General features: G+C 36.8%; 1 non-coding gene across 1 annotated transcript; it reads left to right on the forward strand.

The window, feature by feature from the left end:
* The first annotated feature begins 1502 nt into the window (after positions 1-1502).
* LOC142462014 (small nucleolar RNA SNORA42/SNORA80 family) lies at positions 1503-1637 on the forward strand. Its single transcript, XR_012787164.1, has one exon. It is a non-coding gene; the product is annotated as a small nucleolar RNA SNORA42/SNORA80 family (small nucleolar RNA).
* Positions 1638-22773: the final 21136 nt, after the last annotated feature.

A 22773-nucleotide genomic window follows, 5' to 3' on the forward strand; every position in this document is an offset into this window, starting at 1 on the left:
TCCAAGGACAGGAGTTTTTGTCTCAAGCCTGGGCTTACCTCAAAGAAGGATTCCAGAGAGTTGATCCAAGTCACGGCACCAAATATGTTAGGTTTCTAGGATGGTTTACCTCAGTTCCTGCTTCTCAACATTGGAAGTATTCACACAGTAGAAACACTTTTGTAAATCCAAGTAACTTTTAAAAAATCATTTTATTAGGGGCTCCTACAACTCGTATCACAATGCATACATAAATCAATTGTGTAAAGCATATTTGAACATTCATTGACCTCATCATTCTCAAAACATTTACTCTCCACCTAAGCCCCTGGCATCGGCTCCTCATTTTTCCCCTCCCTCCCCACTGCTTCTTTCCTCATGAGCCCTTGAAAATTTATAAATTTATAGGGATGTCCAGTGGCCTACAAATGGGATTTCGTTCTCCACTCCACACTCCCCTCTTCATTCAATATGATATGCTTTCTTGTTCTGATGATGCCTGATACCTGATCCCAGTAACTTTTACGAAGGAAAGGGAAGTTTCAGGTGCTACAGTCTCAAAAATATGCACTACATCCCGAAAGTGTGCAGGCTGCATGGGGACCGCACAATAGTTCACAACCGAAGATAGCCACTTCAGTGGAGCACAAAGAGATCTGGAAAGAGAGTGAGAAACGAAGCATGCAAAATCAAGAGCAGGACATCCCAGGAAATCTACAGGGTCCTTGGACCCTTGCCTTTATCCTCCTTCTACATTACCAGAGGGGGCGTGGTTGAGGATACTGGTCAACCTTATTGGCTGAGTTCAAGTGTGCCTGTGAGATGTCACATTGCTGGGGCCTGTTTCCTTGTAGGTATCTGATGGGTGACTACTTGCCTGTAACCCTTTTATTGTGGTCCTGTCAGCTAACTTCCACCAGTGCAGGCATTTGGGGGAGGCAACCCTACTTTGTCCCTAATCTATCTACCTATCAATATTATATAATGGTGTGATCCACTGTAATCAAGTTTATAATAATCTCTGATAGTGAAACTGTAGGGAGTCTATCATCTATCAGAGGCTTAAACTGACTAGATACTCTACCAATGGATTTTGCACTCCCACTGTCTCCCAATACATATTTTAATAGATAATTTAATTTTTAAATAAATAAACAAATTCATTAAAAGAATCTCTTTAAAATTGAATGGCTTTTCAAAATCATATATAATTTTCCTACCTGAAAAGTCAGTTAATTTGATTGTTCTGTGCTGTTGTATTGGAGACATATACTTCAAAACTTGCATCTCATTTCAGAAAATTATTTTTAAAATATTTAAAACAAAAAATATCATGAGTTGTAAATTCTAATATTTTAAACGCACAATTTTAATGTATTCAAATATGTACACCTAAATCTACCTGCCAGCTATAATTAAAATGAAATAAAATATTAAAATTTTGCTAGATTTAAATAATTTAGATATATCTCATATAATTTGCTAGTATCCAGCAACTATTGCTTTCTTTAGAAATCTTCAGTGCATGGGTTTGGATTTGTGGTAGGTCCGATCCCATGGGCTTCCCACAGTGTCCCATGCGAAAGCAAACTGTCACCCCGAACCATTGCCTGGCTTTACCTCCATGGGCTTCAGGCACTGAAGTGGGTTGCACAGTGAAAAAAAAAAAAGAAATTTCAAAATGAGTGAATATTTCAACAAAATTTGCATCTCTAACTAAATTATTAAGTTACATAACACAAATGAATCACTCATTTACTTTAAGCATTTAGATTTCTCTGTATTCCTACTTCCATGTTTTCTATCTTGACGGAGGTATTTCTTTTAAGTGGATTTAGAAGAAAAATTCCCTATCTCTGTTTTTCACCAGCTGCCATTAAGTGAATCCCAGAGAATGGTGACTCCATATATGACAGAGCAGAAATCTGTTCCAAAGGATTTTCAATGCCGATTATTGGTAATAGACTTTCAGGCTTTTCTTCTGAAGCATCTCCATGTGAATTTGCAATTGAGCACAAAGACCATTTGCGTCACCCGGAGACTAGCCAAGGCTTTCACAAAAATCAGCTAATCAAGATGAGCTGTCATCCACTTTTGTATTAGTTTGAGTCATTGCAATACTGTTGCAATGTTTTGATTTTACAAAAATAAAAACGTATATGTTTTTATTCGAAAATAGAAGTTTTGTCTACATTTGGCAGAAAAGTAGAGTACTTTGCATTTAAAATCAAGTTTAAAAATATATATCTTATCTTCAATTGCCTTTATTTAATTAACCCACAGTTCAAATTCACTTTCTGGTATTGTACCTAACTAAGTGAGCATCCAAGTACATTTTTACCCCAGATTTCTAAGGGATAAAAATTTGCACAGTAAAATTAAACAAGATATTGAATAATTTTGAAGGTAAACCCAAAAGTTATTGAAGGGTGTAAATCAACATCAACAATGGGGATGGAATCAAAGAGAAAAACACATTGGATATAGAAAATGGGATTTCATTTAAGAAAAGTACAAGTAAAAACCGTAGTATAAGGTGAGTGTTGTTTTAGAATAACAGATTCTCTTAATTTTGTCTGAAGTTTGTCTGAAATCTCTAGGACAGTTGTTTCCTAGAAGGCAAATCAATAAAATGGATAGCTGGAAAGTTAACTATATTGAGGTGTAAAAGTTAGGTGGGGATGTGTGTGACAGTTTGGAAATGAATACATTTTAAGGTGATGGGTAAGTAAAATAAATAAATAATGCGAGATAGATATTTACTTATAGAAAATAAAATTTGTACAAAATATGATCAAGGTGAGCTACTGAACAAAACTGTTGATGGCATTTATGTATGGATAGCAATGCAGGATATTAATCTAGCCAAAATTGTGATGCAACTGGATAGACTTGATGAGGTATGGGAAACATGTGTCATTGAGTTGAATTGTCTTCCTTATAAGAGACCAACATATAATGCTTAAAATTGAAAAACCCAAGAGTTGATCAAGAGTCAATTGGAATATGGACATACATTTTAAAGCAGATAGGATTTTTTTTTAATTTGGGGGGAAATTGGTTGCTCTAGAGCAGTGGTTCTCAACCTGTGGGTCTTGACCCCTTTGGGGGGGGCGTCAAACAACCCTTTCACAGGGGTGGCCACATTCAAAACAGTAGCAAAATTACAGTTATGAAGTAGCAATGAAAATAATTTTATGGTTGGGGGAATCACCACAACTTGAGGAACTGTTTTAAAGTTTCACGGCATTAGGAAGGTTGAGAACCACGGCTCTAGAGAATAGATTAGATAGATGAGAAGAAGATAAAGCTAGATATGATTTCTGTAGATGAAATTCAAGATAGGTAGATTGATAACGAGAGAAATTAGACTGATAATTGTCTAGGGGCATGGCCGGGGAAGATGTGGGGAAATGGGGAGCTAACAATAAATACAAGAAAAAGGGTTCTGAAATAGATTGTGGTGGTTCTGTTGCTGACATTCTTCTGTCACCCCTTGCTACTTTTCTGGTGCCATAGCTGGATGTTCCCAGAGAGAGGACGTTCAATGAGCAGATATCCCGGGCCAAAGGATACCCTTTGTTACTGGTTTTTCATTCTCCATCAACTCCCTGCTCTCTGCCAGTGTGTGCACTGTAGTGGCTTGTGTGTTGCTAGAAGATACACCACCAATATTTAAAATCATAGCAGCATCACCCATGGCAAAGAGATGTTAGCAAAGATTCCAGAATAAGAACCCTAGGAAAAGGAATGGTGAGTGACTGCCAGTGAAAACCTTAGGAGTCGCAGCAGAACCTTGTGCAATATCCTGTCAAAAGATGAGCCCTGCAGGTTGGAGCCACTCAGAATACAATGCGGGAAAGACTGCTATTTGAAATAGAGCTGACCTTAGTGACTTGGATGGAGCAAAGCTTTGGGGACCTGTTTGGGGATGAGGTACTACTGAAGATGAACCAAAGCATTTCACGTAAGAAATATGAATCTCAGAACTCTGGAAGTACTCAAAACTAAAATGAACCCCGTCAAATTGGATATCTAAATCATTAGTGAGCTGAAATGTACTGCTATTGTTCATTTTTAATTGAACAATCGTATGGTTGACTAGGCCAAGATTGACAAATTTAATAGGAATGGAATTACATTCATCACAAAAAAGAACATTTTAAGATCTATTTTAAAATACAACGTAGTCTATGATAAAGAATACGCCTACCAGTTAATAAAGACCAATTAATAAAATTATGAATCCAATAAGTGTGCCAGCCACTACAGCCAGTGATGAAGAAATTGAAGACTTCTACCAACTTATTCAGCTTGAGATGTGTTGATAATTACTTGCGATTGCAAGGCACAGGGCTGGATTGTGTTTCATTCTGTTGTCACTGGGAATTGAAACAGAAACTAGGCCACCTAACAATAAAATAACAATCCTAAAACCTACTGAGGACATCCCCTTTCTATTTCCACTATCATTGGTCTATTTACTAGGAGGCCTAGGAAAGCATGACTATAAGACTAGACTGCAGGACTTAATTTTTTTTCTGTGACTATCTTCTTTGGAATGTGAAGGTAAATTAATCACAAACTGCTGCTTTAAGTCCTTTTTCTATAGTGACAAAAGCAGGGTCTAACCTTTAAAAAGGTACAAATAAATACAGAAAAAAAATCTCTATAAACAACAACAAAAGACCCAAACTCACTACCATCGAGTTGATGTTGAGTCTTAGTGACTCTATAGGACAGGGTAGAACAGCCCCTGTGAGTTTCTGAGACTGCAACTCTTTATAGGAGTAAAAAAGTCCTATTTTTCTCCTGCAGATTAATTGGTGGATTCAAACTACTGGCCTTTTGGATAGCAATTCAATGCGTAATCACTACCACATCAGGACTCCTATAATCACATCTTAATTTATTTCTAGAATTCAATATCCATATCAACCAACTGTTGTATTAACTTCTCAAGTTAAAATAAAAAATTAAATTTAAAATTTGAATGTATGACCATAGGAGATATTTTAAAATATTGGTCATTTTTTGAAGTATATTTTAAAAGAAGAGTGTCAGTCAATTTTTTTAATGCATGGTTGCAAGAATCTGATTAGTATTAGCTACTTTTATTTATTTTTGCTTAAATTTTTTTTAACAATCTTGAAACATTATTACTTTAAAAGATAATCACTGATCTATATATGTAACACATTATATTTTCTAGTTTTGGGGACACTGATCACCAGGTTGGCAGTTCAAACCCATCTAAATAGGATTTTCCAGCTGTAAATATTCACAAGAGCAGATAGCCTCATATTTTTCCTATTAATATTTCCAACCTTGGGAATCCTATTTAGATATCTGTGAATTGGAATGAAGTCAATGGCAGCAGGTTGTTTGATTTGTTCTTTTTGTTTTTATGCAGTTGATCTTAAAAGATTAACTGATAGAGAAACGGCCTTCTCATCATTATCAATGAGAAACAGAACAAAATATCATGAAAAATAGACACATGCTTTTCAGACATTGGTGAAGAGGCACTACACATCCGTAATCCTTAAGAGAAAGGAGACAAACATAATCCTTTGTCTTCTCCAGTTTACTACAGACAGTAGTTTCTAGTGTGTGGAATTAGAATCTGAGCCTGATTGACTTAGTTGAATGAAAATACATTTGGAGAAGTTGAGCTTACTTCAAAAAAAGTGAAGAATAGAATACGTGGACATATGCAGAGAGAATTTTCCAAAGATACACATAGAGTTGTTTGTGTGTGTATTTGGTTAAGACTTTATAATGCATGCACAGGGAAGGAACACCATGAGGCAGAAACATCGTGAAAATCCTACTGATGTCTTCATATCAGTCAGAGTGATAAAGATTTTCAAAAATACATGGAATAGAGTCCTCAAAAAGGTCTTATTTTAGAAGTAGGACTAACCTGATTCTAGAATAGATTTTGCTCTGGATAACAAAACAAAATTTCAAGTGTTCAACTTATCTGTATGAGGTGTCAGGACAAAAGTATATACTCTTAAAAAAGAACACATACCAAAAAATTCCAGGTTCCACCCATGTAAAATTCACAATTCAGCATTCAAAGAAGAAAACGAACATGCAAAAATGAAAAATAAACATTATTCATGGCAATAAATTCTAAATCAACAAAAATAGATTAATAAATAAAGATATGACAGAAGGAAAATGAACATATAGAATTCAGTCTTTTAAATATGATTAAAAATATAAAAGAAAGAAAAGAGAAATGAACAATGTAAACCAATTTATGTGAAATACCTAGAAAGGAGAAAAATCAATATATAAATGAATAATGCCCTGCAATTAAGAGATTAGGCACTGTGAAGAGAAATATAAATGACTATAAGGACATATATGTGAATATAAGGACATAATACATAATACATGACATAAGAGAATATAAGAACAAAAAGACAGAAACTAACATGAAGAAAAGAAAGAAGACAGATTTTTTTTAAATGAGCTAGAGAGCAGAACATCAGTTATCAAATTCAGCTTCTCTGATTATTTGTTCAACTCAGATTGAATAAGTATGGTGAGGGGAACCAACTCTGGTACACATCTTTCCTGCTTTTAAACCATGTAGTATTGTTTCACCTAGCTCATAAAGTACTAGAGGCACTCACTTATCTATGCTAGGATATTGGAAGACACCTGCTTGAACAACTGACTGGAAGAGATCTATATTTGTACTCATCCCAAAGAAAGGAGATTCAACACAATGTTCAAAGTATGGAACAATATCATTGATATAATATGCAAGTAAGATGTTGCTGAAGATCATCCAATTACAGTTGTAGCAGTTCAAAGACAGGGAGCTGCAAGAGATTCAGGCTGTACTCAGAAGTGGAGGTGGAACATTACTGGTGTCAGACCTTGGCTGAAATCAGAGAATACCAGGGAGATGTTTTATTAATTATGCCAAAGGCATTGAACTGTGTGAATCAGAACTATGGAGAGTCTTGAGAAGAATGTATATTCCCAAACACTTCATTGTTGAGGTAGTTAGTTTATTGTGCCAACCTGGCTGATAAACACATGTGGGGCTAATTGAAGGGCGGAGAGCTAAATGACTCGGTGAGCTTTGCCTTTCTTGACTCATGCTCTTTGATGACCAGATCAGTGTATGGCTGCCTTAGCTTTTTCTTTGCCTCAATTTGCAAGCTACACTACCTGTGGGACACCTAACCCGCGGACTGTGTCACTGTAATTTGAGGTTCTTTCAAGACCTGCTTCACCACACCATTGGAATTTACATCTCTTGAGCTGGGGACTGTCAGACTCTGTCATCTGGCTGACTGTTGGTGACCTGCCTTGCTGTTTGCTGCCTGTGCCCGAATAGCCTGAATTGCTCTACAGAGGACTACCCGGCAGCCCTCAAGACTTGAAGGACTGCCAGTGTCTCACAACTATCTCATGGGAGTGAGTTGCACTCGGCTATTTGTAGTGCTTTATGATTTAATTAACTGTTTATTTCTTATGTTATATATCTATCTATTTGTATAAATTTATATAGAATTATTAGCATTCTGGTTTTGTTTCTCTAGAGAACCCAGTCTAACACAATTGTCCTTATACAGAACTTGAACTTAGCTCAGGAGGCAATTGTGAGAACAGGGCAAGGGAATGCACTGCATGGTTTAAAATCAGGAAGATAGGTGTCAAAGTTGTATTCCTTTACCATAAGTATGCTATCTGCATGCTGATCGAATTATCAGAGAAGGTGGATATGAAGAATTCTGCAGATGACATGACCTTGCATGCTGGAAGTCAGGAGGAGGTGAAGTGCTTGCTGATGAAGGTGAAGGATTGTAACCTGGATAAGGACATCAGGGAAATGGCTTGGCACTGTGGCTGCAACCATGAGCTCAAGCATAGGAACCATTCTGAGCATGGTGCAGGGCAATGCGGTATTTTATTCTGTGTGAGCACCAACTGTGATTACACTTAACCACAACAAAAATCTGTGAGATACAAATGCAAAAACTATTTTATAAAGTTGGAGAAAATCGTAATTAGCAGGATGAGATATTGTCAGCTGTGATTTATCTCAGAAATACAAGGTTAGTTTGACACCTAGATTTCAATTGATGTAAAACAGTATAGTAGAAGAATAAAGTACAAGAGCACATGTAAATCTCAACACACAGAGAAATCATATCTCAAAATCCAATGTTCTTTCATGAAAGTAAGCAATTTAAGAAAACTAGAAGTAGCAAATGTCTCCCTCAATTTGGTAAAAGTAACTCATAAGAAGCCAAAATTAGTACAATATTTAGAGATGAAACATTGTTTTCCACTTCAGGCTAGTATAGGACAAGGGTGTCTGTCTCTCTCCCTTTATTCAACTGCGCTGGAGTTTCTAGCCTATAAAACGGGGCCCCAAAGGAAACAAAAGCCAACTAGCCCAGCAGGGAAATGAGGTGCGATGGGAGGGATGGTGGTGTGAGAATGGGATGGGAAAGATTGGAAGGTGGACCTGGCTTGTGTCTCATAGGAAGCACCCTGAGCAGATGTAGACTTGAAGTACAGGAGGTCAGAAGCAGCCTCTCACTCTATTTTCTCACTTAATAGATCAATAAATCCATACAGTTTCAGTCACTTGATTTTTCACAAAGATGTCCTGACAATTCAGTGGGTTAAGAACAATCTTTTAAACAAATTTTGCTGGAACAAACGTATATCCAGATGAAAAATAATTAGGTTGGACCTCTTTCTATACCATACAGAAAAGTAAACACAAAGTGGATCGTGGATCTAATTATAATAGTGGGAAATTTCAAAGGCATAAAAGTAAATTCTTGTTGACTTTCGCAGTTAAGCAAAGGGTTCTTAAATAAGACATCAATCACATAAGTAGACATGATACCAGTAACATACGTTAAAAAGAAAATTAAATCATTGGATTTCATCAAAATTGAACATGGGGATCTCATTAGATTTACAAATCTCTTTGACAAAATTAGTTCAACAAGTAATTTATATTTGCCAATAAAATTAAAATTATTTGATTACTTCCATAAGATATCAAATGATACATACACTTATTTCTTGTTTTTTACTATTTAAAGTGGTCAGAAATAAGATGAAGCTGAGACCAATATTCATTTGTTCTTAATCCCTGAAATGTAGTTTGACATTATAAAAACCAGGATTCTTAAATTTATATATGAACTCTAATCTATCCATTGTGACAATATGTTCTTACTTTTTGTAAATTTCCTTCATACAAGTATAAAGTCTCTTTATAAAGGAGTTATTTCTTTCTTCACCTTGCAACTCATTTTTAGTTTTTAATAAATATCCTGTATCTTCAAACACGTGAAATTACATACACATAGCAAATATACAACTAAAAGTCTAAATTTATATACTGGAGAAAATTTCATAGATGCTATTTATGGTATTTGAATAATTACCTGGAATCCTGGAACCATTTAAAACAGAGTTGCTAAGATTTTGAGAAAACTCAGTTGAATATGCTGTAAGATAAAATGTGTTTCTCTGTCAATTATCAATCTAATGAATAACCTATGATCTCTTCTCAAGCAAAAACTTTATTGTTGCAGGAATTTGATCGCCACATAATCAAAAGAATGCAAGCAATGGCCTTTCCCTCTTCTATGTAATGAAATACTCTCAAGAAGAGGTGACCTTGTAGTTTTAAGTTGGTGCAGCAAGGACAAAACTGATCACTTGGATGTGAACATTCAGAGAGAACACCATCTGAGTAGATTATCAGACATGTGAAATAGGTATTTGCAATTTAAAAACCTCTAAATTTCATGTTCTCCACCATCTAGAAGATCTCCAATGTGAAATATCTACTACATTGGAAATGTGACTCATCTCAAAAAAAAATAACTAAGATGCTCTCTTTGGAAATTTAAATCACTTTTGAAATATTGTCCATAGGCAAAATAAAACTGGGAGGCCATTATTAGCCGTTTATATCTATGTAAAAATTAGTGTATATGATCAGTACCCACAGAAAGCTTCAATGCACAAAACAAACTATAGAAGGAAGGAAAAATGGAAGTGATAAACTAATTATCAAACCCTTTATTGGCCGTTTCCCAATTAGCCTACTCAATCTGTTTCTCCCTAATGTTTTTCAAAACTTGTGCCTCCCACTTCACAACACTTAGAACTGCTGGCCAGCCCTTCTTTTGAAAAATTGAATTATTCTTTATTTTTTGTCAATCCATTTCTTTTCTATCTCCTACTTATTTGCAATCCTTTTATTACAGAAAAGTAGGCATTGCTCAAAGATTTGTCCACAGTGTGTTTTTCTTCTTTAAATCTTCCCTCCAGTTTAAGCCTGGTCATGTAAACACTTTATCATATAAAAGCGAATAGCTCACAAATTTAGAGTTCCCATGATAACCCTTCTTCTTAGTTTTATTATGGTATTTTCTAGCTCCTATAAGACATTTATACCTATCTAAGCACCACTGGCATTTCCAATTCTTTATGTAAAATGGAAAAAAATTAGGTGTGATCTTCTTAGGCCAGTAATTGGTCCTAGATTTCTTCTCTTGTTTCTTTAATGGTATCATAATTCTTACAACACACTCTGAATATTTCCTTTTGGGTCTTTGCTATAATCAGTCACCTAATCCCATAGATATTGATGTTGATGCTTATCTTCTCTCCCTGCTTGTTTGTGCAGTTCTTTCTGCTCCTCTTCCAAGCTCTCCCGTTAATATCCCAGTTTACTTTTTTCAAAACTATTTTATCAGGAGTCAGCACAGATACCATATCATTCCATAGTTCAATCGCATCAAGCAGTATTGGACAATTGCTACTCCAATCCATTTGGAAGCATGTTTTTTCCTTCTTGGATTCCTTGACCTCAGCTCTTTTTTACCCCACAACCACCACCTCTGTAGCCCACAGAAACCCATATTTGACTTGCTGTCCCTATAGGCTCATCAATCCTGGGTTTCATAAAGTGAAAAAGAGAAAAACATAAAACAAACAGATAGATAGAGCCTCTCTGCACCCCTCAAAGTAGCACCCTCCTGGGGTCACTGATTGAAATCCTTACTGGTGAGAGCCCATGGAAATTTCGGTCCGATTTTAACTTTCTCTTGCTTTCTTCATCATAGCAACTCTATAGGATCAAGTAGAGCTGCTCTTGTGGGCTTCGGAGTCAGTAATATTTTGTAGGGATACAAAGCGTCATCTCTCTCCTATGAATGGCCTGTGGTTTTGAACTGCCGTCCTTGAAGTTAGCAGCACAACACAAAAACCCCTGCCACTGGGGCGTTTTGAATGGCTCCCTTCTTTAAAATCAAAGTGACTAACTCACAAATCCCTGTGCATATGTTTTATTTTTCAACCAATGTAACATTCCATATGCACATTTTCTGCCCCATGACCTATCATATTTCATTGGGTTAGAAAGATACCCATGCTTGAAGGCTCCATTTCAATGCTGTTTCCTTTCTGCTGTGTCCTTGATTTTATCATGTTTTTAGGTCTCTGTTCTCCACACGCGGTATCTAGTAGAGACAGCACTTGAATGTGAAGGAAGAAGAGAGAAAAGTGATAGATGTTTCAGCCTCAGTGAGAATGGAAGAGTTGAGGTGGTCTAGTTTTATCTCCTCTCCATCCATTGGCCTCTTGCCACATCAGTTGTTCCTGGTCCATTCAGATGCTGCTTGTCCTGCTGACATGCTGGGATGGCATTTGTTGCTGGTGACACTGGGGTCAGGCCCCAAGTACTCTCAGGCATCATTAGCATATCCATCTTGCTAACCTTGCCCTCCTTAGTTCTCAAGTCTGCTTATTTCTATCATTGTGTTCACATTGACTTTCATTATATTTCTGTTTGAGTATTGTTGTATATGTTGGAAAGAGAATGAGTTTTTAAATAATAAAAAATGTATTGAAGTCTACTCTTAGTGGTCAATTTTATTTGAGGTTGTTTTTCTTATAATTCCCAAGAAAAACTAAACTATCTGTGTAGTTTAGTGTATCTCTGAAAAAATCAGAGTGGTGGTAACATAGCTAGTGAGCCTCTTTTGTGTTCCAGATGCAGATCAGCAACACCAAACTTCACCTTCTGTAAAAAGGGCAACAGGGACTCGGTTTTAACGATTTCACTCACCTACTTAAGACAACACCAGCTCCTCCCTTGGTAAAATGGCAAGAACAGCAAATTCAGGCTCTGTGAATGTACCTGGTAATGAAGCAGAAGCTGTGGCCGCCCCTTCGGCTGTGTGCGCTTTGCATACAGCTTTGGGAGATAACAAGCTGTAAGGACTCAGCCTTACATGGGTGATTTAATACTGCTCACACCCCTCCCCAAATTTAAATGTTTTCTTCCTCTGTTTAAACTGTTCTGCTGCTGCTTATTCTTCTGCCTTGGCTAGTATCGGCTAGCATCTGCAGGATAATGTGAACGATAAGGGTTGTTTATCTTTTTAAATGTATTGCTTGATTCTGTGGATATGTAAAATCTTTGTGTCTATGTCCAAGAGGGATATTGGTCTGTAATTTTTTTTCTCTCAGTAGTGCCATTGCCTCGTTTGGGTATCAGCATTATGTCCGCTTCACAAAATGAGTTTGGGTGTTGATGTCCTTTTCTCAATTTTGGAATAATTGGTGTAGACTTAATGTCAACCCTTCTCTGAATGCTGAAAAAATATTCAGAGAAGTTAAATTGTATGAAGAAGATTAGGGCATTAAGATTGGAAGAAGGCTTATTAGCAACCTGTTATATACAGATGACGTAACGCGCCCAACCCCACTCAAGGAGGACAATCAATAGAAATCATGGGGGAAAGGAGACAGTGGTTTGTGTAAGATATGAAAATAATGATAATTTATAATTTATCAAGGGGTCATGAGGTGGGGGAGAGAAAAAAGAGGAGCTGATAATAAGGGCTCATCAGATAGTAAATGTTTAGAAAATAACGATGTTGACATATGTACAGATATGCTTTATACAATTGATGCATCGATTGTTATAAGATCTGTAAGAGCCCCCAATAAAATGGTCTTTTAATTTAAGAGAAAGAAAAAACAAAAAACCTCTCCACTGAAAGTTCGGAGGACTTGAAGCACTTGCTGATGAAGGTCAAGGATTACACCTTCAAAATGGATTGCAACTCAATGTAAGACAGACCAACATCTTCACAGATGGATCAATAGGTAGCAGCATTATAACGAGAGAAAAGATCAAAGTTGTCAAGGATTTTGCCTTGCTTGGATGCAAAGTCAATGCTCATGGAAGCAGCAGTTAAGAGATCAAAAGACATCTTGCATTGGGTAAATTTTCTGCACAAGAAAGACATCTTTGATATATTGAAAAATAAGGATATTACTTTAAGGACTGGGGTGCACTTGATCCAGGCCATGGCATTTTCATTTGCTTCATATGTCTGTGAATAGGGAAAAGTGAAGGAGAGTTTATGCATATCAATTGTGGTGCAGGAAAAGAATTTTGACAGTCCCATGCACCGCTGAAAGGTCAAAGTCTTAGAAAAAGTAGGGTCAGAGAGCCCATTAGAGGCAAGGATTTTATCTTGGATGTGTCAGGAAGGACCAGTCCCCGGAGAAGGACATCATGCTTGGTAAAGGAGATGGGCAGCAACAAAGAGAAAGGGCCTCGAGGAGATGGATTGATTAACACAGTGGCTACAACAATGAGGTCGAGCCTAGAGACCATTGTGAGGCTGGTGCCGGATCCGCAGCATTTCCTTCTGTTGGGCATAGGTTGCTCAAGGTCAGAACTGACTCAGTAGCAGCTAGCAACAACTTTTCTGAATGTTTGGTAGACTGACTTCTCCAAAGCTACCTGGCCCTGGACAGTTTTGTTGGTTTCAGATGTTTCTTAAGTTCTTGATCTATTCTTTGGAAATTCCAACGGGATAATCAAAGGACAGGATAGTCATAAGGGCTTATTATTGTAAAGAAATTTTAAGAAAAATAAAAGCTGTGTGGTTAAAAAAAAGGTCAGGAAGCCATTTTCTAGGAAGTTGCTTAAATCATAATGCATCGGCTCATTCTGGCAGGCAGCAAGGGCTTTCTGATGAGAATTTCCGTGAGGAGCTGTTTTTTTTTTTTAAAAAAAACATTTTATTAGGGACTCATACAACTCTTATCACAATCCATACATACATCAATTGTGTAAAACACATCTGTACATTCTTTTTTTTCCCCTCTTGTTTTTTTTTAAACATTTTGTTAGGGGCTCATACAACTCTTATCACAATCCATCCATATACATACATCAATTGTATAAAGCACATCTGCACATTCCCTGCCCCAATCATTCTCAAAGCATTTGCTCTCCACTTAAGCCCTTTGCATCAGGTCCTCTTTTTTTCCCCCCTCCCTCCCCGCTCCCCCCTCCCTCATGAGTCCTTGATACTTTATAGATTATTATTTTTTCATATCTTGCCCTATCCGGAGTCTCCCTTCACCCCCTTTTCTGTTGTCCATCCCCCAGGGAGCAGATCCTTGTAATCAGTTCCCCCTTTCCAAACCACTCACCCTCTACTCTCCCAGTATCACTCCTCACCCCCTGGCTCTGAAGGTATCATCCACCCTGGATTCGCTGTGCCTCCAGCTCCTATCTGCACCAGTGTACAACCTCTGCTCTATCCAGCTGTTATAGTCAAGGTTGGGTATCAACTTGGTTAAGCCAGCATTCCAGGTAGCTTGGCAGTTAAGATGTAGTCATCTCTATTGATGAGTTCTGACATAATGCAATTACCTCCATGATAAGATCTGCTATGAGCAGTCCATCAACAAAAGTATTTCCTCAGGAGTGAGGCCTGCTTTCAATAGATGCAGATTGGTCAGCAAAGCTTGCTGGCTTTTTGCGGAATGTAGCTCTTGTATCAGGCTTGTAATCTGACCTCAGTTCTTAGGATTTAAGACAGTGGCCAGATGCATTGCCTCCCAAACTAAGATTTATATGCCTCTCTAGCCAGCTTCTTGCCATCTAAACTGGTCCATGTAACTGTGAGTCAGAGAAATCACCAACCTAACACCTGATCTTAGAAACCTGGTATTTACCAGTCTCCACAACTGGGTGAACCCTTTCCTTGAAATAAATCTCTCTCTCTCTCTCTCTCTCTAATATATATATATATATATATATATATATATATATATATATATATATATTTATATTTATATTTATATATATATAAATATTAGCTTCACATTTTGATGTTTGGTTTAATGAAGATTTCTATGATGTTATAGTATTTTGGGGTTCATTTGTTTACCCACATATTGTTTTGGTTTTTCTCGGGATGAAGACAGGGCTTTCTACTCCCGTGAAGAGTTACCGTCCTGGAAACTAACAGGGGCGGGCCCATTCAACCCTCTCCTAGGGGTTGAGAAGAGTCAGCATCGACTTCCTGACAGGGAGTTGAACTGCATTTGTATGTGTTTTGAGATATTGGATTTTATGCTTATATTATACTATTACATTCTTCTGACAAAAACAAAAGGTTTCATAGAAAGAAATAAAAAGCAGACTTATTCTTGCCTTCCAGTTTGGGCTTTTTCCCTTTGCTGGAGTAATTCATCTGACACAAAAATTGGATAATCCTTGATAGATTTAATAAAGTGAAACCATGCAATCATCCGAGACCGTCAATTTTTTACAATTATAATAGCTCTTTGACCACCTTGTGAGTTTTTACAACTAGTTATTTGTGATCTTTATGTTTTACACTTTCCTTCCCTCTTTGGATTCATTTTTAAAATTATAATTTTGATATAATATTTACTTAACTAAGTTTATAGATTTGCTAACAGTGTTTATTGAATTATGGAATATTATAAGAGTTAATGTGCTCCCATCTGTATTTGTCATTTTCCATTTATTTCTTCCAATGTTTTTTAATGTCTGGGCTCCATTTTCTTCTGAATGAACAAGTCAGTGGGTTGTTTATTTTCCTGTATGAATAAGCTGTTTTCAACTCAATCATCTCTCAATTATTTATTAATTAATTTTTAATTTCATCTTGATAATTTTTTCCTTTTGTTTTCATTGGATTCACTTTATTGTTTTTAATAACATATATTTCCATTTTTGACACATCATTTTCCTTTTGGGGTTTACAATGAAGTATATGTGAGACCATGTTATCATTATTTTATAAATCCTCTTGAAGGCAACTTATTATTCTATTTATAATTCCTTTTCTAAAGAATTCTTTAGAAAAATATTATTGAAATGTCAAATACTTGAGATTTTTAATTTTAAATTTCACATTCATTTTTTCTCTATTAGATTGTGGTTTGACAATATAATCTAAACTATTTTTCTGCTTTGGAATTTAATGAATCTTTCTTTTTGGCTAAATTTTTGGAAAAAAACTCCACAGACAGTTGAAAAACAGCATTCTCTCTTTGCAAATGATAGCTTTTACTGTATTTGCTTATTTATTTGCTTATATATTTTTAAATATTTCTAACATTTTTATAGAAGACATGTCAAGAACAAAATATTTCTTAGATCTCTTTCCTCCTCTCTTTGTCAGATCTGTTTCTCACTTCCAGGCTATAATATTTTCCTTGGGTATTGCACATGGTATGACAGTTTATGCATAAGTGTTCATTAAAATTATACTGCCTACAGTTCTAAAGAAATTATTTGCCATTAAATGAATGTTTTGTAGTATTTTGTTTATGAAATTTTAATATAAATTTTCCTTTTGTTTACATTTGCTGATTATAATTTTATAGCATTTTTTATACTCACAAAGTTAATTTGGATATTTTATTAGCATGAATGGGACTTAGTTGTAAGCCAATTTGGTATTACTGCGTGTTATATAGATACATGCATTTTATGATTATTGTACATATTATGATCCATGAATGAGTTCTCTTTGCTTTATTGTTATATTTTCTTTCTATCATTACCCGTAATAACAGACATAGTTTGTCAGTAATGTTAGCGGCTGTTTGGACTTTTGACAAAGAGAATCAGGAGCATCCAGGTACCATTTCCCCCACTAAAAGGTAATAAGAAACCGAGACGCTGAAGTAACTTCATTGTCTCTCTTCTTTCTTGTAACTTTCCAGCTTTGGGGGTTTTTGTGTGGTTGTTTTTTGGAAGTTCACCCCGCCTCAGGAGCCCTGGTAGCATACTACTTACATGCTGCCTACTAACTTCAAGGTCAGCAGCTGGAGACCACCAGCCACTCCTAAAGCCTCCCATAAGAGTTCCACTCGCATACAGTCACAGCAGCAGTTTGTTCTGCTGTATAGAGTGTGGCATGAGTTGAGTTGACTTGATGGCAGTGAATTTGTTTGTTCAGTTGGTTTACTATTTTCATATCATAAGTATTTTAAAATGTATCCATAATTTTCCTTTTAGTAATAGTATTCTTTCAGTAATATTATTAACCATATTCATTAAATGATTTATTTCTATTATTGAAACCCTAATGGCACAAAGGTTAACTTCATGCCTACACACTGAAAGATTGTTGGGTCAAGACCACTGAGTTAATTAGCTTTTTGTGCCAACCTGGCTGATAAACAAATGTGGGGTTAATTGAAGGGCAGAGGGATAAATGGCTCAGTGAGTCTTGCCTTTCTAGTTCTCTGGTGTCTTGCTTTCTGATGGTTAGACCGGGGTTCAGCTGCCTTAGTCAGTACCCTGCTTTAGCTGGCAAGGCTCACTTCCTGTGAGACAACCCTGAGGAGAAGCCACATGGACCTACCCCGATGCAGCCCTGGGTACTAGAACAGCCGTGTGGAGATGCCTGCCAGTGCTGAGATGCTTACACATTCACTGACTCAGCTTTCCTCCTGCAGCTGGCTTTATTGCACATATTTTGTGAGATGAAGAAGGACTTTGTGGATTTTTGTAGTTCATATGGGCTAATGTTGGACTTGTGGGCTTGGGCAGCACTGGGTTGGGATGTTTACTTGATGCACACTTACCCTTTATATAAAACTCTCTCTTATACATGAGTTCCTGTGGATTTATTTCTCTAAAGTACCCAGACTGACACAACCACCCAGCAGCTCCCAGCAAAATGGTTGAGCAATCTGATTCAGTGGAGATGGCAGGATTGCATTGCCTCCACTCTGTCATAAGGGGTCGCTGTGAGTAAAAATCAGCTCTCCAGCACCTAAGAACAACATGAATAAAGTATATGGATTAAAGGTAATTTAGTCCTTACGTCTGGTGTTTTATATGCCAACATTCTTAATCTGGAATTATATTTTTAATGCACCATCTGAATATGCACTCTATTCCCATACTTCAAAATTCAAACTATAATAATAAAGAATGCAGTGGAATATCTCATCTTCACCTCTGTTCCCGACTCCCTTCCAGCCAGTTCTTCTCCTCAGAGATAACTAATGGGTTGAGTTTGCAAGGGGGCAAGCAGGGATGCTTCCAAAGGTGCTGTTTCCACAGGCTGGAGCCCTCCATTTATTGTCTGTGTGAAGTGGAGCAAATTACTTAGCCTGCCTGAGTGCCATCTTTAATATCTTTAAACAAGAAGTTCCTTCATTCATTTAGTCAGCAAATGTTTAGTGAAATAAAGTGGGAATAAAGAGGAAAGCAAGAAAGATATGCTGCTTCTAGTCGAGGGAAAGGAATAACTCTAACTGCCTTGTAGAATAATATTGAGAATAATAGTATTACCAAAGGTGTTCTTAGCAATTACACAGATAGGCTTTTGTCCTCTTTTCCTCACAGATAACACCTCAACATTCCATTGGTCTCATGGCTCTGTGAAGGTCTTTCCATATGTCCCTATTAACAGACTCCTTGTTTTGTTTCATATCTACATAGCATCTACTTTGAGATGCATCATAATTTGATTAACTGCTTCTATCAGTAGACTTTTAAAGGAGTTGAGTGGCACTAATGATTTGCTATCAACATTTAATCAAAAGATTGTTGACTCCAATCCATCCAGTGGCTCCTGAAAAAAAAAAACATGTATTGAACTGCTTCTGTAATGATTATAGCCAAGAAAATCCTACTGAGCATTCTATCGCCTCACACATGGGGTCACTGTTACTATGGAACCAATGTGGAAGCACCTACCCAAACATTAGCAAAATAAACAGATAGAAACATTGTTTGTTGTAGTTCACTTTTGAGAAGCACGTGGATAATAATTATTCTGTTCATTTTAGATGTAATTGAATACATAGAAGGTTAGAACTGTTGAATTTTAAGGTATGTGACCTGTAGCTCTGGAAGACATTGCCCCCAAAGGGACTGAACTTTTCTAGTTATTCACCGGTAATAAATGAGAATGGTTACTTATTCACTTAACCTGCATTCACAGAATAGATTACCAATCTCTTCAATCTTTGCCAATCTGAAAGGTGACAATGGTTTATATAAGGCTAGACTTTATCTATCTATCTATCTATCTATAAAACATACTAAACCCCCCTCAATAATACATATATCTAATAAATATTAAAGGTATATATAAATATATATTATTGAGGGAGTTTATTAGTATATTTTGTGTATCTAATCAAAATGTCTTACCTTGCTGAACATTACCCTTTGATAAGCTGATAAAGAATTTCTATTTATTTGCTTATGTCTCTAACATAAGTTGAAGATCCTTTTCCCAGTTTGAATTTTTATTTTCCTTCAGATCATCATTTGTTTCATTTACTTTTCGTAATTATTGCCCTTTACTTCTGTTGTTGTTAAGTGTCGTGGAGTCAGCTCCAACATGTAGCAACTATATGAATTACAATGAAACACTACCAAGTCCTATACCATCCTCACAATTATTGTTAATTTTGAGCCCATTATTAGTACCACTATTTCAATCCATCTCTGAGCAGGGATTTCTCTTTTTTGCTGACCCTCTACTTTACCGCAGACATGATGTCTATTTCCAAGACTGGTGTCTCCTAATAGCATATCCAAAATACGTGGGCAAAGTCTCTCCTTCCTTGATTCTAAGGAACATTCTTCCTTAGACATACTTCCTCCAAGAAAAATCTATTTGTTCTTTGAGAAGTTCACCGAATTTTCAATATTCTTCACTAATACCAACAATTCCAATCCATCTATTCCTCTGTGGTCTTTCTTATGTAGTGACCAACTTTTACATATATATGAGGCATTTGAAAAAGCCTGTCTTGGATAAAACAAACCTTAGCGTGAAAAGGGACATACTTGTTGTGTTAGACTGCGTTGATCAGAGAAACAAACCCAGAGCCACTCATACATGTGTAAGAAAGAGCTTAATAGAAAAGAGTGTATTAAGAACACATCCCAACCCAGTCCAGATCAAGTCCATAATTCTGATATTAGCCCATAAGTCTGATATTAGTCCTGAAATTCCTCTTCAGACTCACATAGCAGGGTCACAGTGAACAATGCAGGAAGATCACAGGCTGTGGGTGCAGTTTGTGGATTCAGTGGTGATAGATGCATTTTCAGGGTTCTCGCAAGTCTCAGCGTGGCTCCATGTGGCTTATGGACAGGAAAGTGAAGCAGAGAAAGGGGCTCTCACAGGTCTCAGAATGTCTCTGAGTGGCTTGTCAACAGGAAGGCAGAGAGAGAGAGGAAGTTCCCAGAATCCTCCCCATTAGAAGATTGCGCCCACAAGAGGCATGATCAGGCTGTGATCTGATAGACAGTCTAAACTCCAACCCATTCACTCTTAATACCTTCAAGTTGACTGGAGATTATGTAACTACCACACTTTGTTCTTCAGCATTTTAAATTTCAACCTAAACTTATACATGGACAATTACTGTCTGTTTTGTAGTGAGCCCCTGGCCTTGTTTTGGCTGCTGCTGTTGAGCTTCTCCATTATCTCTTATCACAGATGTAGTTCTTTAAAGTACTGACTCTAATAGTCCCAATATAATGCATGTCTTGGCTGCATCTTGAATTAGCACTGTAGCAATGTAGGTCCAAGCAAGTTGAAATCCTCGACAACTCCACTTTTTCTCCATTCATCGTGATGTTGTCTATTGATCCAAATACGTGAAATTTATTTTTTCTTTCTTGACACATTCAACGCTGATGATAGAAGACGTGATGAGCTGTGAGAGGACATCAAGGATATTGTACAAAGGTCGTTAAAAAGACAAGAAGAAAGAAAATATCAAAGCGGATGTCAGAAGACACTCTGAAAACCATGAATTGCAATCCATACTTAAGGCTGCAATTTCTTTGCTTGTCATCTGCAAGTGCTTCAAGTCCTCCACATTTTCAACAAACAGATTCGTGTCCTCTGCACATAATAGGTTGCTAATAAGTCTTCCCCCAATCCAAATTCTATGTTTTTCTCAACATAGTCTACATCTCAAATTATGTGCTCATCACACTGAGTGAATAGTTATGGTGAATGGATACAACAGTGACACACATTTCCAAAGTTTTAAACACAAAGTATTCCCTTCTACTGTAGTTATTTCACATGAGCACAAGGCAGTGACCCAGAATTCCTGTTTTTCTCTATGTTATCTTCAGTTTATTTTGACACAAACAGTCCAATGGTTTCACAAGGTCAATACAACGTAAGTAACTATATTGCTGATAGTCTCTACTTTCAGCAAATGTCTGCCTAACTTCAGCATTAATTTCTCTCATGCCGTGACCTCTTCTGAGTCTGGCTTGAATTTTTGGTAGCTCCCTGCCAATGTACTACTAAAATGATTTATTAAATATCTTCAGTAGAATTTTACTTGAATGTAATATTAATAATAGTATTCCATAATATCTACATTCTCTTGTCACCTTTTACAAATTAGCATAAATAAGAATCTAATATCTGTGGGCTACGTAGCTGACTTCCAAATTACTTGACATAGACGAATGAGTAGTTCCATTGTTTCATCAGCTTGCTGAAATATTTTAATTAGTACATTGTAAATTTCTGAAGCCTTGTTTTTCTCTAGAACGTTCAGCGCAGCTTGGGGTTCTTCCTTCAGTTCTTGGCCATGTGCTAACTCTTGAAGTGTTTGCATGTCAATTTAGGGGCACAGGGACGGGTGTTCCTTCTTGCATCATTCAATATTTTGGTTCAAGAAACCTACGGCAATTCAAGGATTGTAGTTTTATTCAGTTCTTTCAGCACGCGGTTTGCTGAGGGTGTTCTTCGCTTTTGGTTTTCTAACTGCAGATCTTTGCACATTTCATTATAATACTTACAGGTCTTCCAGAGTGATAATAGAAACTTTCTGTCTGTTCTTTCATTGCATCATTTCATTTTTTCCTTTAAGAGCAAGTTTCAGGTGTATCTTCTGACATCCACTTTGACCCTTCCTTCCTTCCTTCCTTCCTTCCTTCCTTCCTTCCTTCCTTCCTTCCTTCCTTCCTTCCTTCCTTCCTGTTCTTTTTAGTGACCTTTGGCTTTCTTCATGTATGAGGTCCCATGTACGAAGTCTTCATGTATGAGGTCCCATGTATGAGGTCTTCATATATGAGGTGTCACAGCTCATCGGGTCTTCTGTCATGAGTATTCAATGTATTAAATCTGTTCCTGATGTTTTCAAACTTCAGGTAGGATATTCACGGTTGTAGTTTTATTCCGTTTCAACCTAACGTGATACATGGGTAATTGATGGTCTGTTTTGCACTTTGCCTCTGACCATGTTTTGGCTGAGAATATTGGGCTTCTCCATGGTCTCTTCACACAGATGTAGTCAGTTTGATTCCTCTTTATTCCACCCGGGTAGCCCATGTGTATATTTACTATGTTGTTGAAAAAGGTATTAGCGATGAAGAATCTGTTGGTCTTGCAAAATTCTGTCATGCATTCTCCGGCTTTGCTTCTG

This window comes from Tenrec ecaudatus, chromosome 11 (assembly GCF_050624435.1).
Source record: "Tenrec ecaudatus isolate mTenEca1 chromosome 11, mTenEca1.hap1, whole genome shotgun sequence".
Lineage (NCBI taxonomy): Eukaryota > Metazoa > Chordata > Mammalia > Afrosoricida > Tenrecidae > Tenrec > Tenrec ecaudatus.